Source organism: Elgaria multicarinata, chromosome 1 (assembly GCF_023053635.1).
Source record: "Elgaria multicarinata webbii isolate HBS135686 ecotype San Diego chromosome 1, rElgMul1.1.pri, whole genome shotgun sequence".
Classification (NCBI taxonomy): domain Eukaryota; kingdom Metazoa; phylum Chordata; class Lepidosauria; order Squamata; family Anguidae; genus Elgaria; species Elgaria multicarinata.
Window position 1 is genome coordinate 156503374 of NC_086171.1, and position 26265 is coordinate 156529638.

Here is a 26265-nt window from a genome sequence, read left to right on the forward strand (position 1 = left end):
GGGGGAGAGGGCGTTCATTCGGCCCCCATTTTGCCCCCCTTCCCCACTTACCTGCCTCCACCGCCCACCGCTGAGGCAAGTAAGTAAGGAAGGGAGGGCAAAATCTCGATTCATCCCTCTGGATCTAGCTCCGCAGAGCGGGGGAAGGTCGCATCGACCCGAAGTGGATCGGCCTGATCCGAAAGTTGTGGATCGGGCCACGAAGCGGTCCGTGCGGTCCGTGCACAGCCCTAAAAAAACCCCTGTTAAGCAGGAAAAGACAGAACAGCTCCATAATGTCTTTTGATTGATAGCAGTAGGAGCTCTCTGTCTGGAAGTACCCATAGTTCCCACAGTGGTTTTTATAAACTAGAAAAATAGTGCTACTATTTTATCATGTTTATGTGTGATGAGAAACATTTTTTAAAACTTATATTGGTCCCAAACTTAATGGAGATACCCATATAGTTCTATTTCTAAACCTCAATTGATGGATGTTTGCAGAAGGTGCTGCTGGAGGAATATTGTTCTGCCCCATGGCAATTATGCAGAGGTATTCCATTCTGTCCCCCAATGCTGTATAACATCTACATAAAATTGCTGGGTGAAGTGTCATCCACTTCTACTTCTCCTTTTCATCCAATTCAGATGAAATCACATGGGTGCTGAGCCACTGTCAGGAATCAGTAATGGACCAATAAAGTGAAGTTCAATTCAGACAAGATAGATTGAATCTTGGTGCACTTGCCCTTCATAATACTGTTCTGGATGGGCTGCACTTCCCCAAAGGTTCAGATCCACAGTTTGACTGGACTGTTAAATCCAGCCTTCACTTTAAAGGCTCAAGTGCCTTCTGTGGCATCAAGCACCTTTTACCAACTACATCTGGTGCACCAGCTGGAGCCCCTTTTAGACAGCCCAGTCATTATTCTTCTCTTATAACATCCCTTTTGAATCAACGTACTTACAATTTGGTTGGTTTTTTAAGAGTTTTTATAAACTCCAATTAGTTTAGGATACAGCAGCTAAATTACTGACTCTGACTGGATGAGTAATCATATCAGGGGCAGTTTTGGAACATCTACACTGGCTCCCAGTCTACTTCTGGATAAAACTCAAAGTGCTGGCACTGACTTATATACCCATAGATGGTGTAGGGTCTCAAGTATCTGAAGGACTATCTCCTCCCACATGAGACTGTTCATGCATTAAGATCTGCCTGGGGACCTTTCTCCAACACCATCAGATGAGGAGTGTGTGCTGGTGCCTTTGCTTTGGAACTCTGTTCCCAGAAAGTTTCACCTGACATCCAATTTGTTGTCATTTTAGCACCATGTGAAAAGCTTTAGCCCTTTTAGATCTGAAATTTTAGTTTTGCTTGCTCTCTGGTTATAGTGTTGCAGCATTCATAGAATTCTTGTCATCAGTATTAGCTTTGATTTAATTACTGCTTTTAAATGTCTATTGTGGGCCACTCTCAGAATCTTTGGCCTTAGCTAGACCTACCTGATAATCCAGGATGGAGGAGGGAAGATCTCGTGTTGCAATTAACGCGAGATCCCTCCTCTGTTTACACATGAGGTGAGACGACCTCAGGAAGAGAGGTGACGCGCCCGCCATTTTTTAATTTTTAAAGGAGAAGCAGCGCATGAATGTTCGTGCACTTAAGGTAGGTCTTTTTTAAAATTTAACTTAATTTCCCCGCTCCCCTCAACCTTCCCCCGATGGGTGCAGTGCTCCTCCCGGCTTCATGCGAGTAATCGTGCAAAGCTAGGTCAAACCACAGCAACAGGCCACACATTCCGTGGTCTTGGACTCAGCCCAAAACCACAGAAAAAGCGAGCCCAAAGTGGAGGGCTCTATCCCGGGGCAAGAGAGGGATGATCTCTCCCTGATCCCAGGATCCCCTGTGCGTCATGTGGACACACAGAGATGATCCTGGGGTTTGCCCTGTGATAAAGCCCAGTCTAGCTAAAGCCTTTGTATCAAATATATGGATGATATCTAAATGGGAGATGACTTGGGAATTCTATTCACAGCCATCTGGCTTAAGTGTGCTTACTCAAGTTCACTATCTAACCACTGTGTTAGGGCTGTAAGAGGGTACAGAGAAGCACTTTGCTCCATAATTAGGAAGAAGTAACAATCTTCATATGGGTTGAATTCATTCTTTTATATTTATATATATGCTGACATCTGCCTCAAGCCTTTAAAATGTGTTGGCTATAAATCAAATAAATTTTATGATTCCTACTAATCTCTTAAACCCCTCTAAAATATTTTGCCCGTTCTCAGCAAGCCATATTTGATTGCAAAATGTTAAAACTTTTGTGTCAGGATAAAAACAAGGGTAGGCAACAAAGGGATTGGATTCTTGAGAAGATGACAACATACTTACTGCCTCTGGGCTAATTTGCCCCAATGGAGTAAGAGCATTCTGGAAAGTGGCTGAATGGCCCACAACTGTGATTCAAGGGGGGGGGGGAGCTTTCCCTCCACCTAAACAGTTTTTATGCTGTTCTGACTCAACAGGATATTAAGACAAAGTTCACACATTGTTTGCTGTTAAGAAATTTTTGTGTGGCGGTCTTCTTCTGCTTGTTTGCAAACTAAGAAAAGGAAGGAGCTCCCTTCCAGTAGTGTTCTGAACAGTCAGCAGGCTGCAAAGGCTTCAGGGACTGGCTTACCTTTAACCTTGCCCTTTAAGAGGTAAAAATAGCAAAAGCAAGAGCCACTGCCCTATATCTGCCTTTCCCCAAGCTGGTGCTCCCCAGATTTGTTGGACTGCAACTCCCATCAGCCGCAGACAAGATCTCTAGGTTGGAGAATGTTGGCCCATACCCATCAGTAAACACCAGCAGTTAAATGTTTTAAAGCAACAGTTCCTAATCTATTCTAGTAGCAGAGACCCTTGCCTATTCATGCAAGCTCAACTACTCTCAGTGCAGGGCAGCAGGGACTCCTGCTTCCTCCTGCTTCCCAGGAGTACAGGGAGAGGAGTAAATAAACCAGTCCAAAAAGTCTGTTCTTCCTGTTGACTGTTCTGACCTCTGCAGTCAGTCAGATGCCTCCCTACCTCAGATCCCAAACAGTCAGAGAAGGACTTCTATTCATGCATTCCCTATGGAAACCTAACCACAAGTATTGTGTGTGTGTCCAGATTTGCTGTAACAGCAAAAATGTGGTGGTGTATCTCTTTATTTCAGAGCCACAAAGGAGTATCACGAGCATTTACCAGTTAAAGACTTTCCACTGACAAACTCAATATGTTAAGGATGGGCAAGGTTTATGCGTTACACTTCCTTTCAACAAAACAGATCTGCATATTGTATAGTGTTGTTAACTCACTTTTCTAATATTGGCTAGAAACAAAGTCACAGATGATATCTGTACGCCGCCCTGCGATCTTAATGATATAGAGCAGGATACAAATGTTTTAAATAAATAAATAAATAAAATATCTGGTCAGTCACTTAACAAAAAAAATGCTAGTCCATCAGATTCCTTAAATATCAACAAAAGTCTATTTCTCCTCTGATCTGTTCAGGATATGAATTGGGGAGATTTCCTGTGCTTCCCACTGCAAACCCACTATGGACCTCTTAATTCATACACCACTCATGTGCAGGAATTAAGCATGGCATATAGATCATGTTGTGCAAGAATCCTACATGCAGTTTTTTGTTGTTGCTTGTGAAGATGCTCCCTTCTTTGACACTCCAGCCAGGTACATCAGAAAAGGTACAACACATTGTTATCTATGGTATCTTTATCAGCCAGATCAGAGAAGCTAACATATAGTATGAGTCCTTCTCACAGATTCCCTCACCCCATCCCAATTACTTGGGGAGACATGATCAAATGACAAGAGAGAACTGGGGATGGTGTGCTGCTAATGCACTTGCTCACCTTCTCTGTAGCTCTGTGGGGTTCTTCTATTTGTCCTTTGGTTGGTGATAAAGGCAGTGAGATGCTACTGCAGTAGACATATGGCCTCATGGTGCAGCTGCAACATAAAGACATCACAGAGCTGGGCTGCAGGTGGGCTCAACCACCCTCTTTCAAGTGAAAGAGGTACTGTGATTGCTACTGCTGCTATCAAAGAAGAATAAATCAAAGTCTTCAACAAACAGGATCTCTCTGTTTCTGCACTCTCTAAAGACCTTATGCAATAAAACAAGAATGCTCTTAGGGGAAGTACCTTGTTTCATTTCTCCTGGGATAGGGATGGCAACCAGAAATAATGTCTGGCTAGTGAGCCAAACCAAAATTTGTGGACTTTTGAGTGAAGGTTTAGTGAACTGATGCAGGCATAGTTAATTTCCTGCTGAGCAATTGTAATTATGACCAAATAACCCCTGCAGTGTTCAATTACACAGGTGTTATTTGATCATGCATATGAGCTCTAAAAATGCCTATACTAAACAAGGAGTCCAGGCCACACAAGCCACCTCAGCAAACCCTTTACTATAAATCTCCTAAATCTTGCACTGGATCCAATATTACCATTATTACCAATATTTCCCCCCTCAATCTCCTACCTCTTCCAATCTCTTCTGCATCAATCCCAAGTAAAAATAGTAATTGTTAAGATTTTAATGATAATGTACATAAAGCACATTGTATACAGTTTTAGAGTATCCAAAGTCCTTTACATACATTATTTGATTAATATTTTCAACAACCCTATAAGGTAATTAGCATCATTATCCCAATCCTCAGATGGGGAATTGACGGCTAAGAGACAGTGATGCGTAAGGCCTGCTAGTATACTCATACGAACCCAGGACTGGCATCAAGGGTAGGCATGGTCAGGCACTTGCCAAGGGCCTGTCCCCCAACAGGGACCCACTGACTAAAGCTCTCTGGAGTTGCTCCTCCTCTTCACTATTGCAATGTACTTGTTCACCTGCCTCTCTCTCTGCCTAGGCAATGGTGAGGAGTAGGACAGGCAGTAGGTACGATTGCCTCCTCATGGCTTTCTACCTGCCAAGCAAGCAAGTGGGAGCAATGATGAGAGGAAGGATGAGGAGCAATAGCAGCTGTTGACAATGGTAGTGTGAAGGTAGATCACTGACTGAGGTGGGTCATTGAGGATGCCTTGCCCAAGAGCCTTCAAAATCCTGGAAGCCAGCTCAGAGGTAGAGCAAGTGCTTTGCATGCAGAAGGTACTAGGTTCAATCCCCGATGTCTCCAGGTAGAGCTAGAAAAATCCAGACAGCCGCTGCCAGTGTTGAGAATTCTGGGCTAAATGTACAAATGATCTGACTCAGTATAAGGTAGCTCCTTATGCTTCTATATTCCTGATTCACACAGCACTAGTGCCCAAATTATCAGTAAAAAGAAAAACTACCAGAAGGCAAAACAAAAGCTTGCAAGGACAGTTGATACAATTTCTACAAACGAATCTGCCACACACATTAATGAAAACAACTGACAGTTTATCTATAGAATTCACACTTGCCATATAAGGAGGCACAGCTACAAGTCCTGACAAATGCAAGGATATTTCATTCTGGAAAAAATCAGTGTGTCTTAGTGGACAGTGTTGGACTTTGACCAGGAAGACCTGGACTCAAACCCCTGCTCAAGTATGCAATTCATCAGGTAACCTAAGGTAGTTATTGTCTCTCGACCTAACCTATTTATTTATTTATTTTATTACATTTTTATACCGCCCAAAAGCCGAAACTTTCACAAGGTTATTGTGAGGTGTGTTGTTGTTTTTCTTTTTCAAGTGTGGGAGCCATATATACCACCCTGAGTTCTTTGGAGAAGCGTCAGGATAACAAATATCCAGTAAAATGTCTCCCCAACTTCCGCTGGTAACAATGAGAAATGAACTTACACGCACAAATATGTTATTTCACCTTTCTTAATATGCTGGAAGCTGTCACAATTTTGATGTATATTACCCGCGAGAACTTTGCTGGGAATTTCCCACATGCTGACTGGGTTCAAATGTCACAATAACCCACAATGGGTTAAATGAGCTATGATGGCTTATTTAACCCGTCAAGGATTATCATGTTGCTTGTTGGGAGTTTTGTTTTTTTTAAACCTACAATGGCTTATTTTGCCAAAATAACCCACTCTGATAATTCAGTCTGCAGAATGCTCCTTTCTGTGTTTTGATGGCGCATTGGGTGTCTCCTAACTAGGGGAGGTTGTGTATGAAGTTTGATCCCAATCCAGCATACTTAAGAGCTACCACCACCTTGTTGGGGTGATGTGAGAAACGCTGAATTAACCTCTCTCCTCTCATTGGGATATTATGGAAGGTTAAAACAGGCTGCTGCAATGTTGTCAATGGATGAAACCAGGAGGACTGCAGAAGGAGAGGAAGTGAGGGATGACTCAGATTACACACAGTAGCTTATTTGTCTGATCGTGTGGGTGATAACAGTAACTTATTTTCAAAATAAACTATTGTGAGTAACTTATTAACCCATCATGGCTCAAAGTGATGTGCAAACGCAGCCGCTGACTAATCTAGTTACTTATTTAAATTTGTTTACACTGAGTCAAGCCTAATATAAGTCATTGAAAATTCTGATAAATCACCATCATTCCTTTTATTTCTGATATTTAGGCTGTGCACGTTGATGCTTATATAGTCAAAACAGCACCATCTAAGCACAAGAGGTGTCAGCAGGATGGGAAAATCCTAAGGTTTACAGAAATGCACAAAAACCTTTCTTTAAAAAATCTTAAAAGGTGGGGGAACTCAAAAATAACTCAGATGAACTAAGCATGCATATTGGCCACAGAATGTTGACTTTTGGGGGGCGGTGACAAAAAAAACATAGGTAGCTGACTGGCTGGAATCCTGAAAACGCTGTACACTGTAGCATTTTGTTGCTGGTCCCAGTGGTTAGATATATTAATAAACACAGAGATTTACAACTAAAACTCAGTGAAACAAACATTCCTTCCTTTTCTGTAAAACTGCAATTATTTCCTTCTTCCCCTGTCACATACAGTCAGTGATTCAGTTAATGTAGTTTGAGACTTATATCCTCAAAGAGACTGGACAATATTCTGAGTAGCAATAACCATGACTTGCGAGCTAACATATATTTTAATAATAATTAAATAGATGTTTTGGTAGAAGTGAAAACACAGTACTGAATGGGAAAACAAACATCAACAGTAATTAAAGACAAAAAAATTTAAAAAATAAACTGTTATAAAAAATAGGAATCACTTAAAGAAGTCAACAGTTTTAAGGCAAGGCAGAATCCATTGAATAAATCCAAGTTTATTTACCTAACATAATTATCCATACCAGAAATAAGCTAATACTTAATAAACAGTAGTTGGTCAACATGTCATATCTCAACCATACCACAATAATATGTTGTTCATTTCTTTTTGACTGCTCTCCCACTGCTTTCCCTTTATGCCCACATGTGCTACTTCCAAAAAGAAAATGGGGGGAAAGCCCATTCATATAACCACTTTCTTTATACAACATTTAGAAGGTTTGGATAATTGATTTAAAATCATTATCAAGAATTTGCGAATCCACATCATGAATGAACAGTCTGGATTTTGTAGTAAATTACAAGTATATGCAACAATGCTCCCACAGAATAAATGATTTCAGTTCATGAAATTACTCTCCAGAGCAAGAGCTGCTAACCCTATCAGCACTGAGGACCACATTGGAAACTTATGAACTAGAGGGTGTATATTAGGGTGTATTATGTTAGAAAGCACTACCATTAGCCAGCACGGCAGCTTCAGGTTCATTATCAACATTATCAAAAAACATTGTTTTCAATGTGTAAATCAGGTCAATATCATAATTTAGATCCTTAAAACTTTGGCATGTTTAGAAACCATGAGGAGTTATTGTAAGAAATGTGAGAGTTTTATTTGCTTTTTGTTGTGCATTTTAAAACATCCCCCAATGTTATCTAGAGCCACAAAAACTAAAAAAAAAAATGTTAAAAGCAAACTGAATCTCAAGATTGCACAGGGTCTCAGGGTCATATACTCACACATGCCTCAAAGTCTATGTCTATGGATCCCTGTAAGAGTATTAAGTTGTGAAAAATTCTACATGAATTATGCTCTGTGCAATTTAGATGCACACAATTTCAAGTTCAACTGTCAAACTATTCTCTTACTTCAACATGATCCTCTTACCCTTCATTGTACAAGGGACACTTAATATTTCTGCACTGGATTAGTATTACATATCAGCATTTTGCCCTGATATCTTAGATGCAGCTTTTTTATTATTATTATTTTTGTGTTGCATAATGGGAACTAAGTAGTTTTAACTCTTAGCCTCTTCTGAAAAGCACTTTAGAAACCATTGTAAAATTGGAATGCAAAAAGGTTTGCCCTTCATAATGTACTAACAAGTCCAGAAAACTGCTGTCTAGTGGTATTTAGCTGATCCAACAAATACTTGATGGGTTTCTAAGTTTACAATCCTATTACCATATAAAATACACATCTCAACCTTTTCATAATCATGCAAGCCACATTATACAAAAGTGTCAATTACAAACTATGCAGCTACAAACATGTTAATCACACTCTGCTGGTTTACTAAGCTCTCTTCTTATTCATATTGCTTTTAGGAGCGTCTGAGGAATCAATTTCTATTGGGGAAGCCACCTGAATAGGTTAATGTCAGTGAAAGGATATACTCACACTAATGCAGGGGCAGAGAAGATGAAGTACCATATTTAAGGCCCAATGAAGACCAGTAGAGTCAAGAATAATAGGTTCCTTATAGAAGCTGCTCTGTGGGGTTTTTTAAACATTTGCCGGCAAAAGTAATAGTGAAGTTGTGATATACTATATAATGGGATAGTATACAAAAACTGTGCTTCCTTGACAGTATAGTATCAGCAGACTCCATCATTTATTTAATTATTACATTTATATACTGCCCCATAGCCAAAGCCATATACCAGGTTTAAGTATATGGATTTCAAAGAACATGCATGAACCTATATTACAAGTGGATTTCTAGAAGGCCAAGAGGTCAGCAATAATCAACTTCATTAAGCATTTCTCCTCTCTGCCCAATATTATGAGGACAACAAATCAAAAGCTTTTCTCCCATTATACAAGAGTACATCTTTTTCCTTCCTGAGAGTTGCAACAGAGCAATAGTCACAGGCAAGAGACAGAGATATTGCTGAGATCTTCTCATAAGCACCACCATAAGCAAACAAAGAAGCCCAAACAGTCCTCCAGCCATTGTGAACCAAACACATCAATCCAGAAACGTTCCTACTTTGTTTTCCAAATATTTTGACATTTTCAGCAGAAGGACAGAGGAAGAAAAGCTATAGCTTCTTTTATTGTTTCTGCCAAGAGCCAACACACTATCATGGGCAAGCAACATATAAAAAAAAGCAGAAAGGGCAGGAGGCAATATTTATAACACAGCTGAATTATAAAAATCTTTTGTGGTAAAGGGATGCATTCACTCTTTAGCCATAAGCTGTTTTAACTCTTTACTATGAATGCCTTTTCCAGAAATGGATGAATGCCAAAGCATGTCACACTCAAAATTTGTGAGTTAAAAGCAACGCAGTGAAGGCTCAAATATACTGACAGCTGCTTTACAACTTTCTAGGATCATAAGGTTGGCTGTTGTGATGACAGGCTACATTTCTTATTTACAAAGTTGAGTTACCTGATCACACTCTTGTATGTAAACACTCTCAGAACCATAGCTAAAACAATGACACCATGACAAAGTAATAAACCAAGGATTAAAGTACACTGACAGCAATATAAAATTGGCCACTGTGAGTCAAGCATCAGTATGAGTGCTATATACATGATATTTAAATGCAGTTTTTAAAATTAAGGTAGTCACCTCAGGACCTCTAGTGACAAGGAGAAGCGGCCTACAGTATTGGCAATCTAAAACTGTCATGTAACATTTCCTTTTTAAAGATGAGCATATATGGTGGTTAACAGAAGCAAAATAAAAGGATACCAACCAGACACTGTCCCTACCCAAGCCTCAGAGAAATTAACTGAAGTTGCATACAAGAACATGGTCCTGCTTCTTACTCCTTTAAATAAGAGTTCAGCAGGAGACATTCCTGGTATATTATGCCGTATTTCTTAATTTTTTCCATAATGTAGTTAATTCAAACTTGCAATTAGACACTCCTCTTTTCACTTGTGGTGAGCAAAAATGGCCTCCAGGAAACCAGACAAGCTCTTTAAAGTTATATAGGAGACACAGATAGCCTTGGGCAAAGCCACCATAATTCAGCCATGGTTAATACAGGACTAGTTATAGAGGCTGTGAATAGGAGTATTTATCTCCCTTCCTGATGCAGGGAGTGGCCACAATTAGCACAATGCATGGAAGCACAGTGCATTAATACCAGTTCCTTGTCCCAGTACCATTCCTTTTTTCTGGAAATGTGTCAAGATAGAATGAGGATAGTGGTGAACTCGGAAGAGGAGACAGGATCAGATGAATGGAGCATGGGGTGAGCAATCACCCTCTGAACTTTTTAACTACAAGGCTGAGTTAACTGCATTCAGAGATTTCAAAACACTGCAAACATTAAGGCAACTAATTTCTCAACTCTGATTACATGGGCAGGCCTATAACAAATCATTCTATAATTCAAACCTCTACTTGACAAGTAGCCATTTTGACAGTCAGCACAGCTACAATTTATAACATATATGATAGGTAAAGTAAGTATGGATCTTCAATATTCTTTAAAATAATTGTCAGAGACCATCAACCTTCATAGATTCAAGTAATCTATATGAATACATGTTTCTTAGTGTAGAAATTCTTGTAAGGATTTAAAACTCAAGGTGAATATTTAGCCTGCACTTTCAACAATTGCAAATGCCTTATAAAAACCATAAGTATAGGAAATAACCAAGAGTTGGAGACATTCAGTTTCCTCCATCCTATTAATATTTCAACCAGCTACGTTGCCTTGCACTATAATGAACTCAAGATTGATGACTGTGATTCCATAGTTCAGGGTTTTACACAACGACATAAAGCCATCATGTGAAGACTTTAAAAACCAGCAAGTACAACCCAGAAAATACTCTTTTTCCTGATATTCAAACGTAGCCTTGGGATTTCATGCAATCTGCTAGTCATCGCTTCAGTTAAAATGAAACCAACAGGTTGAGTGGGAGCTGGCTGACAAAGTGCCTACACCATTTGCATTTTAAAAGGGTCCTTTTCTTCTCATCTCAAGTACTCCTGCCAGTCCAACAGGGGGCAAAAGTTTAAATCTTACATGCAAACATACTAGAGCATGGCAAATGGCAAAAAGGAATTTATAGTGGTAGAATGTTCTCTCACATAATTCCAAGGGGAAGCCTTCCACTGTTTTCATTCTATATTAGGGCTCTGAGAAATACCAAAGTTGTTGTGTCCTCAGCACCTAACATACTAATAATGTAAAGGAACATTGTTCAGTATTTAACACTCACTGCTAACTACTATTTAACTGAAAACAAATCCCACTGCCTTGTTTTTGCCCACAGAAGTTATTGCAGAAACAGAAACCTGTATCACAAAAATAAAATATGCAAATTCTAACAACACACAAAGCTGTCCATAATTTTTATACATCTCTTCTTTTGAAGAAAATGAAATGATGAATGCTAATACCCAACTGTCAGGGCAAATATGTGTTTCAGGTACTTTTCTAATTGCTCCACATTTAGCTCGGAGCACTATGCACAGACTTTGAAGAGAAGGCACCTTTCTAAAGCTGTCTGGGAGTGCAAAACCACAAACCAGTCTGACCAAAGCCAAGAAACTCATTGTTTCTCTCTCATTTTTTTCCATCAATCTGCAGTCAAAAAGAACAAAGCAAAAAGATAAAAAGCCCAACACACTTGGTTCCCTTTTGAAAGGAGAAAGCAGGCATTCTAAAAGCATCTGGTTTCAGGGCTATTGCTGGAGTAGTGTCACTGCTTCTCTTTTCCAGACTGTACGGTAGACCTGGGAGAAATCCAAAGATTTTGTTTCTAAACATTTGTCTCAGGGTGGAAAAGCAGGCAAGGCAACATTCCTGACCATGAAAGTCTTGGGTTGTAGGCACCGCAGGTGAAATCAGGCAGACTGATCATCTCTACTCTTCACCTTTTCAAAACGCCATTGGGGGAAAAATATACACTGAGACTGATTTTCTTACAGGCGCTGCCGATGACTCCGGTGTATTACGTCTTCCAGTGGGAAAGGTCACCGGGCCACTTTCATTAATATGGAAAACGTATTTTATCTTTTCAGGCTATAAGAATATTCCGACACTTGATGCTTTCTTTCTGATTCCTTCATATAAGCGGAATTCTTGTTTTATTCTAAACTCCTTGAGCGCGCAATCAGGAAAAAGGGTCTTCACGATCTTTATAATATATATTTTATTATCTGCAGCCAGCGCCACCATTTGATTAAATAAAAAGTGAGGGTCAGGTGCCTGCCATAAACATAAATCTTAAGTACAAATAGAGGGAAAGGAGGGGAGGAGAAAATACACATGCTCTATCATGCAACAGTTCCGAAACAGGTACAAACCAAGTCCCCGAGAAATAATGCCAACTAAAAACACAGAAAAAGAACGCCCAACGCGGGAAGGGGGGGAGGAATGCAATCCCGAGCCAGTGCAGGTGGCGGGAAGGAGGAGGGGGAACGACCCTCAGTTGGAATCCGGAATAAAAAAGAGTGAGAATGGCGGCCGCAGGTAAGAGACGGGCGGGCCGAGTAACAATCCATCCCCAACCTGCACGCAGAACTCAACCTACCGCGTGTGGATCGGGTCCCAAAGACTCCCTCCTCTCTCTGGGGAGGGCGAACTCCCGTTCCTAAAGAGGAGGAACGTTCCCAGGAGGACGAAGGGAGAGAGGCGGCACTCTCGCCCCGGGGTACAGATTGAGGCTGATCCGGCGGAAAGCGGCGGCGTATTCAGAGTATAAGTCGCCGCGAAGGAAGTCAGGGATTTGGTGGACAACTTAAGGGGAATTTTTATTTTAGCAAAGGCGGAGGGGAGTGCGTTCTCTACTCAACAGGCGGCGAGTGACCGGCAAAACCGTGAGACGCCGAGGGAACTACTCACCACACGCGCCCGGGGCGACGCCACCCGCATGCTGCCTTGCTGCGACCCGCCAACCAGCCGCTGGCGCCGGACTCCGCCACAGTCTCCCTCTTTCTTTCTCTCGCTCGCTCGCTCTCTTCTTCCTTCTCTCAAGCTCTCTCTCTCTCCCGTGCACACGCACACACCGGCAGCTCCTGGAGCCCCTCCGCTCCCTTTCCTCACTCACACGCTCGCTCCGCGCGCGGGACCACGCAATCCGCGCGCTCGCGCGCGCCCGCAACCCCGCCAGCACAGCCAACCCGCTTCAGTAGGGCCGCGCCGCGCGCGCCCAGCGCCAGCCAGCCAACCAACCAGCCCGCCCGCAGAGCCCAGGAGAGCCTCGCGCCCGTTCTCCCGCCTCCCAACCCCTCCTACCCTCGCGCGCCGTTTTCTCTCCCACCCCCACCCCCACCAAACACCTTGGGCTGCCGCGCCGCTTTCTCCCTCTCCCGGTCACGCTCTGCGTTCCTCACACAGTCCTCTTCGCGCACCCCAATAAAACTGTCCCGTTTATTCCCCCCTCCCTTCCTCTCTTTTTGCATGCAACCCTTTTTTTCCAATACCCACCACAGCTAATGCTGTTGTTCGGCCAAAGAGTTATGTGCCCCAGTACTCCTCCATATGCGGCTCCCACCCCTCCACACACCCACAAACAAGCCGTGGGGCGACAAAATTCCCCCCGCTCACCTCTCTGGGCCGTGCCCCTAGAATTTCTCCCTCGCGCCGCAATCCTACTCACACTTTACTTGGAACAAGACCCATTTCAATGAGCGGGGATAATTTCCGAGTAAAGCTGCTTAGAATAGCACTAGGATTCGGGCTCCAGCGTGTGGGGTTGATGCACGCACACCCCGGGATAGACTTTGCACAGTGTCTCTCCTCCCTCTTTTCTCGGGTTCCTCCCTCAAAACCTGCTTCGCCTTCTCCCGACGCCTTCCACCGAATTGCCACCATGAAAACCCACATCAGCTACTCTCCTGCCTAGAATCTCCCTATTTCAGCTGAGTGTCTCCCTCTCCCAGGCACCCGCCCTCATTTCGGTGTCTCCCCTCCCCTCCCCTCCCCGTCTCTTTTACAGAATTCTTCCTGTTACAGCCCCCACCCCGGCTGCACCTCACTCACTGTTACCCTCCCCCTCTCCCATTTCAGCCCCCTTGTTTTATTGTTTTATTACGCACGGTCTCTTCTCGCCCGTGAAAATCTCTCCCTGGCCCCTCCGTCCGCCCGCAGGCTGCAGGAAAGGGAGGATATTTACACGCTGGGGGCAGATCCCTCACACAATTGCCAGAAGGTTGTTTGGAGAGGTAAACTCTTTCCTCTACCTCGGCAAACGTGCGGTCTTCGCTCTCTTTACAGTGGGTCACTTCCCCCCTCCCTCTTCTGAGTCATGCCGTTTTCGTCAGCAATAGGTGTGAACAGCTCTAGGGCCCCTGGGCTAAAGGTTAGCAAATCTGTACGAGGAACCAGTCAGACACACCCAGCACCACCTTTTCTTGAGCTGGAGCTCAGCAACTCCTCCCCCTTCACAAGACAGGCTGGAGGTGGGGCCGTTTTCTCACTGGTTGTTGCCTGAACTCTCTGGGCTCCGCCTGCAGAACCCTCTCCAGCAGAGACAGGTAACAAAGTAGGTAAGGCAACCTTCTTTGTTGAGGTTTCTGGTGAGGAGGGGGAGAGATCTCCTGGAAATGTTCTCACCATACCGTGTTAGCTTGCTCTCAGTGCATCTTCTCCCCCCCCCCCACGATTTGTGCTGTACAAATAAATAATTAAAACATCCATCATTAATCCAAAATTGCACGGTTGTGCATTTTAACCAAGTCTTAAAAAGCCAAGCTTCTCTTAACTGTGTTATACATGTTTATGCTTGTTGGGGCATGCCTAGCCTTGGGGCCAAAAGATATTGGCAGGCATATACTTGGAGATCCACATCTTAACTGCCTTTGAAATAAAAGAGCTGGAATAAAAGAGCTGGAGAAAAACAAGAAAGAAGAGGAGGATGGAGACAGGCAAGAAGCAGCAGAATTTGAGGAGCAGCTGAAAACAACATGATGCATAGGCTAAATAATTATAGTCCCAACATGCTGGTGGGCCATTTATGTAGTCACAACTTCAATGTAGTTAAGTTGGTGTCCTATATTTGCTCATTGCAAAAGTTGCAGAGGGGAAACACCACTACAAAAAGCACAGAATAGAGCAACAATTGCAACTATGCCCCACCCTCTGCATCCATGGCAACACTACCAAATCCCACTGATCATAGGCAGCTGCAGCAACAACAACAACAACAACAACAACACACACACACACACACACACACACACACAGCGCAGGATGGTGTGGAGGGCCACCACAGTATCCCATGGTAAATAAAGCAGGAGAGATGTCACAGTACCCTCAAATGTGGTATACCCAGAAAAAGTATAAGGATCATTCCCAGAAAAAGTACAAGGATCATGGAAGGATCATTCTCTCTGTCTTGGGTTCAATGAGTATATTTTTAAATATACACCTACTCTGTAATTGTCACAATGCTGAGTGAGGTTGTCTCTGCCCCATTTTGCTCCCACTGCTGGTGATGTTGTGCTGCTATCTGCACATATGGAGGCATATCTGGGGCTTCTGCTGTATTCTAAAGCCTGCCTGACCCCTGGCAGCCAATTTGCAGTATAAGATCACATCTTGAGGCTGCAATCCTAAGCATACTTTCTTGAGAGTAACTCCCAATGAAGTCTGAAGAACTTACTCATCAATAGACATGTACAGGATTGTGATATAAGTTTCCTTTCCTCATTTTCACCCTGAATTGTGTGTATATGTTTCTTACCTCAGCCTTCCCCCATGCACATATCTCTATTTTGTTTATTTCTCTCTTCTTATTTCCTTAAATCAAGCCCCTAGGTCATGGACAGTAGGCCTATGATGTAGCAACCTTGCTAAGTGGGTCTGGGTCTGGTCAGTGGTTGAATGGGAGAGCATTTGTACACTGCCTTAAGCTCCATGATAGTAGAGAAGTGGCATATAGATGAATAATTATTATTATTATTATTATTATTATTATTATTATTATTATTATTATATAAGACCCAGCACAAAATTCAGTTCTTTCATCACATTAAGTTTGGAATGTTTGAATTGTGCAAATAATGTTTTTGGTATGTCTACCAATTTTGATGTCTGTTCATTTTTTAACATCCTTTTATTGTTTGTCCTGTGTGATTTGTGTGTTGGAACAGTAAATTACTGTTTTTCTGTTCATTCTGTCTTCACATTCATGATCTTTGTCCTTTCTCAGCAGTCTTTTATTAAAGGCTAAAGACTTCTGATCTTCCCTGACTCTCCTTCTATAGAATTTGTGCCATACCCAATATCTAGATATTGCCTTTGTCATGTGTATTTTCCAGTTCTTCTAAGGGATGATCTGAGCAACGCAGAATACTAAGGTTTGGGATACATCATTGATTTTTACAGTGAAATTGAAATTGAGATATTTCTATTACCACACAGATGCAAGTATGATGGGAGCTAGCTTTATAATGCATTATAATAGTATTATAATACAGTGCATTATAATAGTAGCAGTGGCAGCAAAGAACTAGGTCCTTATCAACTCTTGTTTGAGCCCCCCAACCCCCTGAAACCTAGGAGTCTAGACAACAAAATATAAGGTAATTTTTCCTTACATGCAATGGCCAGGGCAGAGGCTTGATGTCAAGAACTCAGGTGGGGTGAAGTTAATAGTGGGGGTGGGGGAGGAAAGGATGTTGACACTGAACTCACTGAATAATCATCTATACATGCCCATGAAATATATACAAGGTCCCAGCTTCACTCTCAAAACACCGTATATCCATACCAATGACATAGCCATGGATGAAGCAGTATGAGTCTGCAGAGCATCCATGCTGTTGTTGGGGCCCAGTTATTGGATTCTGGGTATACTAATCGCAATCCAAGGAATGTGACTTTCAGCATGTGAATTGAACAACCTAGTTATAAACCACAGTAAGTACATATTTTCCTTCCAGCAGATAGTCACAAAGTGGCACTTTCTCATGATATTCCACAGTAGGAGATGATGGTAGGGTGACAGGTCTTCTTGACAATGTCAAGGACAACTCAAGTCTCTCTTTCTCCACCCCTGCCTCCTAATCTGAGGGACCAAATTTGGTGAAGAGCAATGTAGGGCATCAGTTTTCCTGGGATAATCCTTAGGTGTAGAAAGGGCCATAGACTCATGGGGGATGGCCACTGGTAGTGGAGGAAACTGGATTGGGGCATGCATAATGGCATACCACCTAGTGGGCAGCATTCTTTCTCAATCGTTCATACAATGAGTATTCAGATAAATGTACTATCTGTGCCCTTAACTCAAAACAATCTCCATGTCTTTTTCATCTCTATATAGGCAACTAAGCAGCCTTCACCTCACTCACAGAGGCAGTTATGTGCCTGAGTTCCATTCAATACAGGCCATCAACAGCACCAGCAGCAAAGACTGGGGTTGTCACCTTTTCTTCCCAGGCTCCTGTGTCTTTCAGAATGCATGGTAGGCAGCTATCTAGCAAGTGCAGCAATATCCAAGCCCAGGGATGCATTGAAATGAAAGCTATACCTGCTGTTACCCTGTGTCCTCACTCTTTCAGCTGTCAGGGGGCATAGGTGCTCTTCAAGAACAGAAAGACTGACCACCTCACTTCTATATGTTGCTTGCAGAACTCTTTCCAATGTAGATTTTGTTCATTAATCACTCTTTTTGAATTGTGCCTTTTTTCTTGTGGTGGTTAGCAGATAGGAATAGTTTATTTTCCTTGTAAAACAATGACAAGGGATTGATCCTGGGATCTTATGTGTACTAAAGTCTGTACTGTTTTAAGTATAGCTCATCTTGGAGACTCTTCAGTTTTGCTCTACATGGCTGTGTTTCCTAGGTGCCATGGTTGAGGGAAAAGAAGTGGAAAGCTATTGTCTGAGCCCTGGGGGACTATAGGTGCTTCCAGGCACAGAGCTCTGAGCACTACCAATCAGAAAGTACTGTGCAGCAATTCTGTATTTTTGTTTCTTTAAAGGATTTTCTGCATTAAGAAAAAAGGCAGAAGAAGTGGTGGAGAAACATGGGAAGTTTACAAGTTGAAGGTGACATCATCTGGATCCCATGTAAAATCCTATGAATGAGGCAGGATGATGATACTATAAAATGCTCACCTGGAAGCATCCTATAACAGCCTCACCATGAGTGTGGCTGTGTTGTTTAGGGAGTTAATCTGTGAGGTGGGAACTTCGGTTCTAGTTCTTCTACCCTCTCTTTTGCAATATTGTTAGTGCCAGAACAAGTATTAACTTATAGTGATTATTTCAGCATGTTCTCGTACCAAGACTTGAATCCACATCTCCTATTCCTAATGTAATACTCTTTTTTATTGAGCTACAAGGCAGTGCTCATTCCTGTGAGCTTCCTGACTGTTCCACCTCTTTGATGGCCACGTGGTCCTGTTCCTTGTAAAACACTTGTTCCCCTCATATTGTGGTGGAGCATGATTCCCACTTGAACCATTATTCTGGACAGGACAAATCATTGACCATTATCCTGGAGAGTACATGGGATCTCCATACATGATTTCTCTCCAATGGACTATGGAGCTAGCTGTGCGTAGTTATTAAAATGGCAGTTATTCCTAGTCTGGCCCTTACAGTCTGCAGGCTGTGTGCATTTCTTCTGCTAGGGGATGCAAACCACTGTCTACAGAGAGCCCTGGTGTTTGTGACTATGTCAGTTGCTATTTGCCTGCTCATTGCATCGTGGTGGGCTCCTTTGTGAAAAGCACTGTGTTCTGTCTCTGGCTGCCTGTGTGGTTGTAGAGCCATGATATGGAGTTGTTTGGCCCTCACCCTTCAGTTATTGGTTCCTTCCATACGTAGCAAGTTAGCACATAATGACAACCCATACCCAACCCAGCGTATGGGTTGGGTATGGGTTGTCATTGAATTGTGGGTTATTGTTAAATAATGAGCTGTCATTACATGTGAACCCTACACTATGGTTTAATTATGGGTTCTTTACCATGAAGGACCCAGAGTTCACAACCTGACAACAAACCATGGATTCTCTTCTTATGTTGTTCATGGTTAAAAACCCATAATTAAACCATAGTGCAGGGTTCGCATGTAATGATAACCCATGATTCAAAACAACCCACAATTCAATGTCAACCCATATCCAACCCATACTCTGGGTTGTGGTTACATGCGAATCAGGTCAGTGTGGGGAAGCAGCAAGCAACCTCTTGAGTGGCAGCAAAATTACCAAGAATGCTAAGTAAATGCCTATTAGTGATATTATGTTAGCACTTATTTCTGTAGCTATTGTGGCTCTGATTTTGTTGCTAGTTTTGTTGCTACACTGGTATTAGCCCTGATGTAGCAGCCACCAGCGTGGTGGGAACATATGATAATCCTGCCTGGCAAACTATTTTTTCTTCCATAGAGATTATCTTCATGTTAAAAAAAAATAGTAGTGTGTGAAGTGGCCCTTAGCTAACAGCTGCTGGTATTACTATTCTCCATTAATTAGTCTAGTCCCTACAATTGTAAAGGTAGTTGGTCACAGCAGCAAATGGAAAATGAGATCGTGCCATCTGGATTCTGTCTACTCATTAAAAATGAAGAGGGGGAAATTCTGAGAATATGGCGTTTTAATGGTGATGGAAGCATTACATCTTAATGTCACACACATAATTAATAAAATGAAAGAGCTAAGAAGTCTAATGAAATATCCCTTCTTAGTTTGGGATAAAGAAGTTGAACTAAGATAGAAAAGTTGACACAGACAGCATCGCTTGGGATGAATAGGAGTGATGTAATCAAGCCAATGGGAAAAAAGAAGGATGAAGGCTACAGGGTATCTGTGACTCCAGGAAAGTCAATAACCTACACATAATGAGGAGTTTTTCACTTTCCTCCAATATCCTCAGTGTGTAGGAACGCATGCAACTTCTCATAATACTTTCATATTAGTAGGCAAGGGTCAACTAGAGATGGTCTAAGACATTTTGCTTCCTGAAGCAAAGAACAACATGCTCACCCACCCCATTCCAGAAACCAACTGGACTGTCAGTTGAAACTTATCTCAACTTTATTGACAAGACAACGTCCTCCATTCCACCCGAGGGCAGTAGACTAATTTAGCAGGTACAGGGTAAGCTATGTGGCAAACACTGCTCTGTCCTTCAACTGCTCTCCTGCATCTGCTACCAGAGACACTTGTGTCACTCTACCTAATGGTAGGGCTGGCTGTGGTGCCAATAGTTTGGTCCCTGGTCCGGAAGTTTCAGACAAGTTGTAAACACAGGTGTGATGTCAGCAGGTATAGATGTGCATTCTCATTTGCATCAAAAGGTGCACCCAGCCTGTTCAGTCAGGCTCAGGTGAGCATTGGGATATGTATCCACATGCACATCTGTGTTGATAACACACATAGATCTCTTTTGCTGGATTGAAGTGTTTGCCTTCTGCTCTGATCAAGTCATATTAAAAAGAAATGGACTGAGAAGATTCAAATACAAAGTGTGCCTCCCCTCCATATGAAGGCTTCAGTCCATTTCTAAAATGTGAAACTGAGGCTTGGCACCTACATTATATGCTTTTAGACGCCAAGTGAAGACCTTTTTATTCTCCCAACATTTTAACAATCTATAAATTTTAAATAACATGGTTTTAAATTTGTAATTTTGCATTGCTGCTGTTTTTATCTGGTTGAGCTTTTATATTGTATTTTATATTATGATTTTATAATGTTGTTTTATACTTTGAATGGTTTTAATTTTTGTGAACCGCCCAGAGAGCTCCAGCTATTGGGCAGTATAGAAATGTAATAAATAAATAAATAAATAAATAAATAAATAAATGTCATCCTGGAAATCACATCCTCTGTACTAGAAGCCATTGGTCGACTGGATAGTTTGAGAGTCATGCATGGAGAAAAACTCAATTAAATTTATAGTGGTAATAGCTTGAGTTTTTGGAGTCATGGCCAATGTCCTCTCTGAATACAACTATCAATCCCTGCTAAAGATCTTACTATATAAATAAAAGGCAGCAGACAGAGATGACAGACAAATTGGAGCACATGAAAACAATGTTTTAATACTGATGGGCTAACAGCAGGCTGGCTCAGCATATCAGCTTCCTGGCCATGGTCAAATTTTTAAAGCAACTCTATTGTTCCTCTGTATGAGATAAGAGGAAAAAAGGAAATGCTTTTATGTTAATTAATGCCAGAGCCTACTTTAATTTGGCTTTTGGAAAGTAACACACTTTATCATGTATATCCTATTTCTTTTGTCATAGATCCATAGTGTGGAGCTACCATAATTTAATCCAAATAAATGTAAAGCAAGAAGGTTTTTGTGCATGCTCAGGATTCAGTTCCTAAATATTAATAGCGTAACTGTTTGAAAATTGAATAATAAAAGTAGATGGCTTTGAGGAACTGGGAATAGCATGAAGGCTGTTGGTTTGGCCCTGTCTCAGGTCAGCAGTAACCAAAAGCTATTGCTCTCTGATGAGTAGGTTACACATTTATAATAAATGAGCTTGTGAGTTCATCCAAATTCTTAATGAGGAAATATTCACACACTGCACTGTGGGAACAACTCTGGGCATCTCAAATAAAAGATAAATGACAGCATGGTCCAGGCAGACTGATGTCCACACATTTAGAAGTTCCCCTCTTAGAACTAGGTTGAGTTTCATTGCTTGAGTATTGCAGAAAAACAAGTTCACAAGTGTAATAGTTTGAGTGCACTTTTTTTTGTATTTGTCCCTAGAAGTCTTAGTTTTCCCTTTTGTTTTTAAATTGGTCATATATGCACCAACCTTTTGTGCAGGTATTTCTCTGGTATCCGTTGCATCAAGACAGTTCAAAGCGAGTGTTTTTGCATGCATTCATTCATGATGGTTGTTACTAGTACAGATGGAGTAGCTAGATTGCTGTATAAGTAGAACAACAGCCATCAGTCCTTTTGTGGCTTGAAGTGAAGGACAAGGTTGTACTCCATCCATTCCATATACAGAATCCAACAGGACTGACAGCTGAATATAATTTCACCATTAGTAATGGGACAATATCCTCACTGCATCTGAAAAGTGTAGACTACCTTAGGGGGCACAGGGTAGGTTGTATAGCACACACAATTCCCTTCTCCAGACTCACTCACTGCTCCTCCTTGCCCTTGCTCACTTCCCGCACACATATTGTAGTAGAGCAGCCACTGCATGAGCATATACCATGTGAGCAAAGCAACATGGTCTGGGCTGCCTGCCCCTCTACTTGCTTTTTATGTCAGGAGTCTTCCCTAACAGACCAGTCATTGATGCATTGGGAGAAGACAACTCGGCAAGACTTTGAGCTAACCTAAGTCAGCAACAAGCAAGCAGTGCTGCCATGGGGGTGGGGTGGGGTGGGGGCAGGATCAGAAGGACGGGGTTCAGGGTGAGTAGCTGGGGGAAGCAGGCTCAGGAGGAATGGCCAGGGAGCTATCACCCTCCACCCTACTGGTATCTGATGCTTGAGGCAGCAGCCTCACTCTATCTAATGATAGAGCTGACCTTGTGCCATTATATGCAGCCAGTCACTATGTCACAACAGTAGCACCAACCTTCTGTTCTGGTTATTGTTTCCTTTTTGGAGTTACTTTGCCCTTTCGCATCCAGTTTGGTGCAGCTGGGAGTGACAAGTGGAAGTGCCCTGGATATTTTTAATCTAAAAGTGACTATTTTTGTTGCACCTGCTGGCTTAGTTCTTCAACTGTCACGTTTCCCATCCAAGTTTTGTTTTCAGCAATGTTTTTTATGTATGGAGATGAGATTGCTTGGTTTTGTTTCCTGTCTTTTCGGCTACATTTATTGAAAGAAATATTCACAAAGAAAAAGTAATTAGCAGCAGCAAGCAGGAGAGAGAGACAGAGGGAGAGAGAGAAAGCACAAAGCTGAGTTTGTCTTGCAGGATGACACCACAGCAAAAGTGACATGCTATTTGAGGCTGAGATTTCACAAGGTATGTGTATGAGACACATGGTCCATATGAGCATGCCTGATTGGTAAAGTGAGAATTGTGGTTTTGAGGAGGAAAGAAAACATATCTGGCAGCAATTATCCAGAATACAGAAGGAAAATAAGTTATAGCAGCCCATATTAGGGAGGATATGAGAGGATGGGCAGGTTACCAAGAGAGAATAGGAGACACAGCAGCGGAGTGGGCAGCTCAGCCATGACTGTCAAAGGGTTGAAAATGTTATATTTCACCTCCTTCTACATCCTTATGAGAATGCCTCTGCCTTACTGATCCCTTATACAGTGTGAAAAAATGAACTCTGAAGAAGTGGTGGCTACTAGGAGGAGGGCTTTCTCTGCTGTGGCACCCCGGCTGTGGAATGAGCTCCCCAGAGAGGTCCGTCTGGCGCCTACACTGTACTCTTTTCATCTCCAGCTGAAGACCTTTTTATTCTCTCAGTATTTTAACACTTAATTTTAACTTAAATTTAAATTTTAATGTTCTAACTCTTTATTTTTATCTTACATCAATTTTGCTGCGTGGTTTTATCCTGGTTGTGCTTTTTATACTGTATTTTGTATTTGTGTTTTTAACCTGTTGGTTGTTTTATTATGGTTTTAATTTTTGTGAACCGCCCAGAGAGCTTCGGCTATTGGGCGGTATAAAAATGTAATAAATAAATAAATAAGTCAGGAGTTTACAAAGAAAGAGAGGCCTCCTGTCTTTTCCAGAACTGGAGCTCCACCACAATTCATAGTTGTTCTTGAGAAGATGTGGTGTAGTGGCTAAAGTGTTGGACTGGGAGCCAGTGTGCTGTAGAGCCAGTGTGGTGTAGTGGCTAAAGTGTTGGACTGGGAGTCTGGAGATCCGGGTTCTAGTCCCCACTCAGCCATGGAAGCCCACTGGGTGACTGAGTCAGTCACAGACTCTCAGCCCAGCCTACCTCATGGGGTTGTTGTTGTGAGGATAAAATGGAGAGGAGGAGGATTTTGTATGCCGCCTTGGGTTCCTTGGAGGAAAAAGGCGGGATATAAATGCAAGAATAAATAAATGTGATTTTCCATATACCAGAGACTCCTGTTTTTGTTTTTGTTTTATCTTTCAAACTGTTATGTCTTGTCAAGAGTTGGCTTTGTGAATACTTTGTTCTGGAACCATAGAGCCATCTGTAGTGTGCAGATCTGAATGAATAACAATTCACTATATAAACAATAACTAGTCTTGAATCATCCTAAAGACTCACACATTTATTTCAGTGGACGACAGACTGCAAACGCTTATGGCATAAGAAATGTGTTAGTCTTTAAGGTGCCACAAAAATCTTGGTTATTTTTGCTGCAGCAGACTAACATGGCTGCCTCTCTGGAAATTTGCCATATGTTTTTATATATTTGAATCGTAAAAGGGCTGGATCGGACAGCCAACCTCTAAACAAAGATGTATCAATTCCAACAATATCATGATTCAAAATATTGATGGCAGAGCTAACTAAGTGATAGGTGAGAATTCTGACAACACTTCGAGTGGAAACATTCAGTTTTTACAAACAGCAACAGGGAAAGAATGAAATGCAGCAATAGTGAACTCTATCAGACAATCATTTTATTGCACACTGGTTACTGGGCACTCATGGATTTTTGCAGGTCTCTTTCATGATGTCATCTGTCTCTCGCGCGCCTCCCACCCCATCTTGCTTTCTTCATGTCACAAAAACACCCCCCAGTTTTTCATTGCCTTTAGGATGGTTGGTGCAGTTTTCTGGACTGTGTCGCATGTTTTTGATCCAACGTTTGAATTCATTCATGCTGATGCAAGGGAATGTTCCATCTGTAGATTCACTTTGCATCTTGTACATCTTGAGGACCATATGGCTGTGTTTGGCATTTCCCCGCACCTTTTCAATGTTTTCCTGCAACTCTCCCACCTCCTGCTGTAGAAGAGACTTCGGGAAATCTCTTTCCTTCTCCTGGGTATCATTGAAAGGCCTTGTACTGTTAATATTTGATCCTTTGAACCTGAAGAAGCTGTAGGCTTGCAACATTAACCCTAAATAAGTCAATAAATAGGCTATAATAACCAGCAGTAATTATTCATTTATGATTCTTCTTACACTTCCATATATATATATATATATATTCTGAATTACGATTAAGTTTGTAAAATGGGACTTCAGTTCATGAGTTCCTTTCCTTTTTTGATGAATTATTTGGATAACGGTACATATTTTTGAAATTTGCTGATGAGACAAAACTGGGTGCACACAATTAGGAGGATAGGATTACAGTTAAAATATGATAAATTGCAAACTTGAGCTGAAAACAATAAATGTATCTCCATGGGGGGGATAATATTGTTTCAACGTGATCAGATGCATGAATTCAAATTGAGGGGGACAAAGACAGTAGTAGATGAGAAAGATCTGGGGCCAAATTTTACTGAATCATAAGAAGAATGTGTGTTTGAAGTATATCACAGCTGCAGAAATTAAAGGTATACATTTGAGATGCACTAGCAGAAGCTTTGTACTAAAGACATAGGGGATGGTACATAAGAACATGAAAAGAGCCATGTGGAATCAGACTAAAGTCTTATCTTTTCCTGCATACTATTCCATAGTGTCCCACATGCTGGCTGTGGGAAGTGCACAAGAGTGCAATAATACTCCCTAACCCCCACTTGTGTTCTCCAGCAGCAGGTATACAGAAGCTTCAGATACTGGAGGTAATATATAGCCACCATGGCTTGTAGCCATTTATAGCATTAACTTCTATTAAATATTTGAAGGCTAGTATCATCTTCCATCATACTCTTAATTTACTCTTCATTAATTTTTTGATTATTTGTCTAAATTATCTACCCTTTTCAAGCCATCCAAATCGGTAGCCATCATTACCTCTTGTGATAGGGAATTCAATAATCTATGTGTCATGTAAAGAAGTTCTTCTTTTTATCTTTTTCTGAGTATGTCCTAAAGTTACTACTTTTGCTAGCACTGCTTATACCTCAATTGAAAAACTGTGCCTACTTTGGTCCCTTATTTGGGTAAATATTTAGAAAAATAATCAAAAATTTGATGAAGAGTAAATTAATAGTATGATGAAACATAATACTAGCCTTCAAATATTTATA

The 26265-nt window shown here is 41.6% G+C and overlaps 1 protein-coding gene across 5 annotated transcripts in view; it reads right to left on the reverse strand.

Moving 5' to 3' along the window:
- Positions 1-14348, reverse strand: part of PTPRF (protein tyrosine phosphatase receptor type F) — a 589418-nt gene extending 575070 nt beyond the window's left edge. For 3 of the 5 annotated variants that reach the window (XM_063140111.1, XM_063140089.1, XM_063140120.1), the window contains exon 1: positions 13071-13276. The gene's annotated coding sequence lies outside the window, so the exon portion shown is untranslated. Of the gene's footprint in view, positions 1-13070; positions 13277-13775; positions 14094-14266 lie in introns of those variants that run through there. The other 2 variants (XM_063140104.1, XM_063140096.1) reach the window with 2 other exon arrangements.
- Between the last annotated feature and the right edge of the window lie 11917 nt (positions 14349-26265).